At 47.1% G+C, this 5,752-nt stretch overlaps 1 pseudogene across 1 annotated transcript; it reads left to right on the top strand.

Moving 5' to 3' along the window:
- The first annotated feature begins 1,441 nt into the window (after positions 1-1,441).
- Positions 1,442-3,150, top strand: LOC311146203 (AP-2 complex subunit mu-like; annotated as a pseudogene). Its single transcript has 2 exons — positions 1,442-2,042; positions 2,374-3,150. The product of its transcript is annotated as an AP-2 complex subunit mu-like (transcript).
- Positions 3,151-5,752: the final 2,602 nt, after the last annotated feature.

Below are 5,752 nucleotides of genomic sequence, written 5' to 3'. Positions count from 1 at the left end.
ATGTGACGCTGAGTTTGGGGGTGCGTGTGTGTGTGTTCTAGGCTAGCAGGAGAAGATCAATCCAGAGGCAGACTGCCGGAGACAATCTGATTACTGTTCCCCTAACGCTTTTCATCTTCATTCTGCTCAGAGCTCACCATGGCAACCGGGAGAAAGATCCAACTGCAACCAACAGTTAGACAGCCACCCTATGGCCACCTGTCCTTGAGGATCCAGAGGGTGACAACACAACATCACAACCTACAGTACACCTGGCATCTAACTAGCCTCTATCTTCTGCTCAACCTATTCAGATTTTGGCCATAGATTTGGCTCTACTTATACCATTGTATGGTGATTACAGGGTGCAGAGGGGTGTCTTACAGCCAAAGACATAGACATATAGACATAAAAATGACAATCCTGACAATACTGGACTATGGCGATATAGTTTACAGGCTTGCCTCCCTCAATAAACTAGACGTCATTTATCACACTGCTATCCACTTTGTTACCAGTGCCCCCTGCAACTTTGTCACATTGTGACCTTTACACCCTGGTCAACTGGCCCTCGTAACATACACAACGTCAGACCCACTGGTACCAATTTATTTACATGTCCCTCAGCTCACTCTCCCCTCTACCTCAGCTCACTCTTCAATATCTCCACTACCAATAGCAACCTGCGCTCTGGTAGATGTATCACACTGGTCATTCCCAAAGCCTGCACTTCCTTTGGCCGTCATTCATTCCAGTTTTCCTCCACCAACGACAGGAACGAGCTGTAAAAGAACCTCAAACTTGATACATTCATCTCTTTCAAAAACATATTGACTGAGCTGCTGTCTGATCAATGTACCTGCTGATCATTAAGTCTGCTGTGTTGCCTTGGACGTTTCTGCTCTAACCCACTTTACATTTCTTATTGTTGTTTATTTGATGAATTTGTACCTTTCCTCTGTACAGCGTTTTATTTATTTTTAGTGGTATTGTGGGTTGTCCTGTTCACTGTTGCAATGTTATTTAAATGAGTACTGGTTCTCAATGGACTTATCTTATTTATTATGGTAAATAAAGGTTAAATAAAATAAAGAAAGAAACATAGCAAGGTAGAGCCATGTCTACACACCAACCGTACTCCATTCCTTACTCGTGAGAAAAGTTGGATAGGGTCCAGGGATTTAGGTGTGTGGGAGTTAGTGCACAGACCAGAGAGACGATGGTGGGATGAGAAGAATATCACCAGTCTTTTTTAGTGAACAATTATAGATGACAGGACTGAAATGTTGGTATTTTTGTTCTGCCTTTTAATAGCTTAGTCTAACAAAGGGACCAGCTTTTAATTGAAGATAATATCCTATGCTTCTTTGATACTTTAAATCACTTTGTATGTGTTTGAAAGCTCTGACTGTAGACCTCCAAAGCTGATTAGCCTTTATAACATGGCGCTTTGAAGCGAGGAGCGGTCGACATCTTGAATTGGAGTAAGAAATCACTCCTCATGGCCTGTTATGACTGAGAGGCTGCCATCATGATTGGAGGATTGTTCATCTACAACCACAAGGGGGAGGTGCTGATCTCCCGCGTCTACCGCGATGACATAGGGCGCAATGCGGTGGATGTGTTCCGCGTGAATGTGATCCATGCGCGGCAGCAGGTACGCTCGCCGGTCACCAACATCGCCCGCACCTGCTTCTTCCACGTCAAACGCTCCAACATCTGGCTGGCGGCAGTCACCAAGCAGAATGTCAACGCCGCTATGGTGTTCGAGTTCCTCTGCAAGATGTGCGACGTCATGACAGCCTACTTCGGCAAGATCAGCGAGGAGAACATCAAGAACAACTTTGTGCTGATCTACGAGCTGCTGGACGAGATCCTGGACTTTGGCTACCACCAGAACTCGGAGACTGAGGCACTGAAGACCTTCATCACTCAAACGGGCATCAAGAGCCAGTCCAAGGAGGAGCAGTCTCAGATCACCAGTCAGGTGACTGGGCAGGTCGGCTGGCGTTGCGTGGGCATCAAGTACCGTCGCCACGATCTTTTCCTGGACGTGCTGGAGAGTGTCAACTCCTGAGTGGCGCAGTGGTCTAAGGCACTGCATCGCAGTGCTAACTGTGCCACTAGAGATCCTGGTTCGAATCCAGGCTCTGTCGCAGCCGGCCGCGACCGGGAGACTCATGGGCGGCGCACAATTGGCCCTGCGTCGTCCAGGGTAGGGGAGGGAATGGCCGGCAGGGATGTAGCTCAGTTGATAGGGCATGGCGTTTGCAACGCCAGGGTTGTGGGTTCGATTCCCACGGGAGGCCAGTTTAAATATATAAAATATGTATTCACTAACTGTAAGTCGCTCTGGATTAGAGCGTCTGCTAAATGACTAAAATGTAAATGTAAATGTCAACCTGCTGATGTCTCCACAAGGTCAGGTAATGAGCGCCCACGTCTCGGGCCGCGTGGTTATGAAGAGCTACCTGAGCGGCATGCCAGAGTGCAAATTTGGCATGAACGACAAGATCGTCATCGACAAACAGGGCAAGGGGGGCGCCGATGAGGCGGCAGGCAAGAGTGGCGGTGGTGGCGGTAAGCAATCCGTAGCCATTGACGACTGTACATTCCACCAGTGTGTGCGTCTCAGCAAGTTTGACGCTGAGCGCAGCATCAGCTTCATTCCTCCGGACGGAGAGTGTGAGCTCATGAGGTACCGCTCCACCAAGGACATCATCCTACCCTTCCGTGTCATCCCCCTTGTCAGGGAGGTGGGCCGCACCTAGCTTGAGGTCAAGGTGGTCATTAAGTCCAACTTCAAGCCCTCGCTTCTGGCTCAGAAGATTGAGGTGCGCATCCCCACCCCTCTCAACACCAGTGGGGTCCTGGGTGATCTGCATGAAGGGCAAGGCCAAGTACAAGGCCAGCGAAAACGCCATTGTCTGGAAGATCAAGCGTATGGCAGGGATGAAGGAGTCTCAGATCAGTGCCGAGATTGAGCTGCTGCCCACCAATGACAAGAAGAAGTGGGCGCGCCCTCCCATCTCCATGAACTTTGAGGTGCTATTTGCTCCGTCCAGGCTCAAGGTGCGCTACCTGAAGGTGTTCGAGCCAAAGCTGAACTACAGTGACCACGATGTCATCAAATGGGTGCGGTACATCGGCATCTACGAGACATGCTGCTAACTGCCCCCTCGCGATCTGGTGAAAAGAGGGGCACAACAGGAAGGAGGCTGGAACAAGGGAGGGAGCGAAAGACAACAACATGGGATCGCTACCTTCCCATCACTTCTGTTTTTTCAGTCTTTTTTTCCAATGGGCTGACAAATAAAAACAAAACAACAAACGTCCTGCTTTCAAAAGTATTGAAAATTATGAAATTATGTAGGGGCAGGGCTGGGGAGAGAGAGGTGGGACAGGAGACGTGTTAGTTGCAACAGGAGAACAGAAGAGCAACACACACACTACTACGCCAGCATCAAGAGAGGGAGGGTAGCAGTTAGTACAAAAAAGACCATCTGCATCTAAAGGGTCTTTTCCCTCTTTTAATCTAAACAAAAACTACATTCCACCCCCATGACATGTAGTTTCTTCATGTAGTCCTACTGAGCAGAGCCACATAGGGCTCTGGTCAAATTAAAGCCACAAGTTAGATTACCATAATAGTCTACTATTCCTCAACCCCATCTATTCCTCATGGCACTGAATTAGTTGGACGACTGTCCCCCTTGCCCATAACCACAGATCTAGGATCAGATTACGCACCATACCCTCAATCCTAATGTATTAGGAGGATATAAAAAGTATCTGACCATGTGTCATTGGCTTAGGGGTAACTGCTACCCTCCCTCTCTTGATGCTGGCGTAGTAGTGTGTGTGTTGCTCTTCTGTTCTCCTGTTGCAACTAACACGTCTCCTGTCCCACCTCTCTCTCCCCAGCCCTGCCCCTGTATCTGTATATCCAACTAACACGTCTCCTGTCCCACCTCTCTCTCCCCAGCCCTGCCCCTGTATCTGTATATCCAACTAACACGTCTCCTGTCCCACCTCTCTCTCCCCAGCCCTGCCCCTGTATCTGTATATCCAGCTAACACGTCTCCTGTCCCACCTCTCTCTCCCCAGCCCTGCCCCTGCATCTGTATATCCAACTAACACGTCTCCTGTCCCACCTCTCTCTCCCCAGCCCTGCCCCTGTATCTGTATATCCAACTAACACGTCTCCTGTCCCACCTCTCTCTCCCCAGCCCTGCCCCTGTATCTGTATATCCAACCGGCGGAGTTACTCTTTAGCCTAGTGAGTAGTTTGCAGCAGTATGCAGTGTAGATGCATCCATTAAGTGTCATGCCATTTTATACGTTTTGATTTGATAACACCCCGCCTTCCCTGAGTATATTAGTCATGAATCGTCGTGTTTTTGTATTTAGTGCTTTGTTGTGCTGCTCTAAAGCTCTCTGGCCCCCATTCCATCGCGCTCTCTCGCTGTCTTTTCCTGCACTCAAGTCCTCTACTATTTCCAATAGCTGTTAGTGTTATGATTCCTCTATTGACGCAGATATAATAATGAAGATTTTTTTATCTGTGGTTCCTGTCGTTTTCTGTCTAAGTGCTGCAGAGATTCCTTCTGTGTGACCAAAATTGTCGGTTTTAGGAACAAACTAAATGAATCGACCATAAACTGAGAACGGGATACATCTGTCTGAATATAAATATATCTAAACACATTTCTATATTGTATGAAGGGTGAAAATGTGTTATCGAGCAGAGCCAGTTGTTACGGTCTCAAGAGTCTGCTGTTAGTGACGGTGTCTGTGTAGGAGACTCAGTTGAGCGGATCTCTGTGTGTGTGTGTATTGCTATTCTTCCCCAGGACCACGATCTGCTCAACATCTTTTAGGAGTCATCTTTTATGACCCTCCCATAAGCTTTACAATAGCATGGGTGTATTTCTTGGCCAGTTAGTTCACCCAAATTGCAATGACATTGGTTTCCTTGCCCTGTGGGCCAGTCTATGGACAAGGTATGACAACATGCTTTGGTTTGGTTTCCCTTGCACTGTTGTCACATGGTAGCGTTTTGGCATTTGTGGCACAGGTCTCAATCGGGTCATTTGACCGATATTGGCATTTGTCGCGCATCAGTATGAAAAATGTGTGCGCTCACTGGCTGTAAGTCGCTCTGGATAGGAGCGTCTGCGAAATGACTAAAATGTAAAATGTAACATACTGTCAGGTTGGTAATAGCTTCTAAAATGAGAACATTAAGCATTTTGTCAACTTGTCTTGCGGAGAGAGGAGAGATTTGGTAAGTAGTTAACACACACACCCCCACACATAACTAATCACTGTGTTTGCTCAGTGTGGGGGCTGATGGAAGATGTTTTGAGTGGGCTATTTTTAAACCATTTAAAGAACCATGCCCAGAGAACACAGCAGAACCAAACCTTTCAGACCTGGAAACCACCACTGGTGAGGGACCCTGTGAGTAGCAGGCACACACTTAGGTACATACTCACACACTTACACACTCCGGTTCACACAGCAGGTAGACATTCACTTATGGACCACATGTAAGGTTCTGTATTTATTTTCTTAGTCAACCTTGTGTTCTTGTTTCTTTGTGTTCTTGAACGTAGCACTGTCTTTCATTTTTGTTCATTGATTTCACCTGTGTAAGTTACTCACCTGGTCTCATTAGCTCCTTATTTAGTTCAGTTTATTCTGTTTGTCCCTTGTGAGGTATTGTTTATTTTTTTTAAATGTTTTTATTATTTTTTTATTTTATTTTAGA

This window comes from Coregonus lavaretus (genome assembly GCF_964263955.1).
Source record: "Coregonus lavaretus genome assembly, chromosome: 19".
Taxonomy (NCBI): Eukaryota; Metazoa; Chordata; class Actinopteri; order Salmoniformes; family Salmonidae; genus Coregonus; species Coregonus lavaretus.
This window is presented reverse-complemented; position numbering and strand designations above follow the sequence as displayed.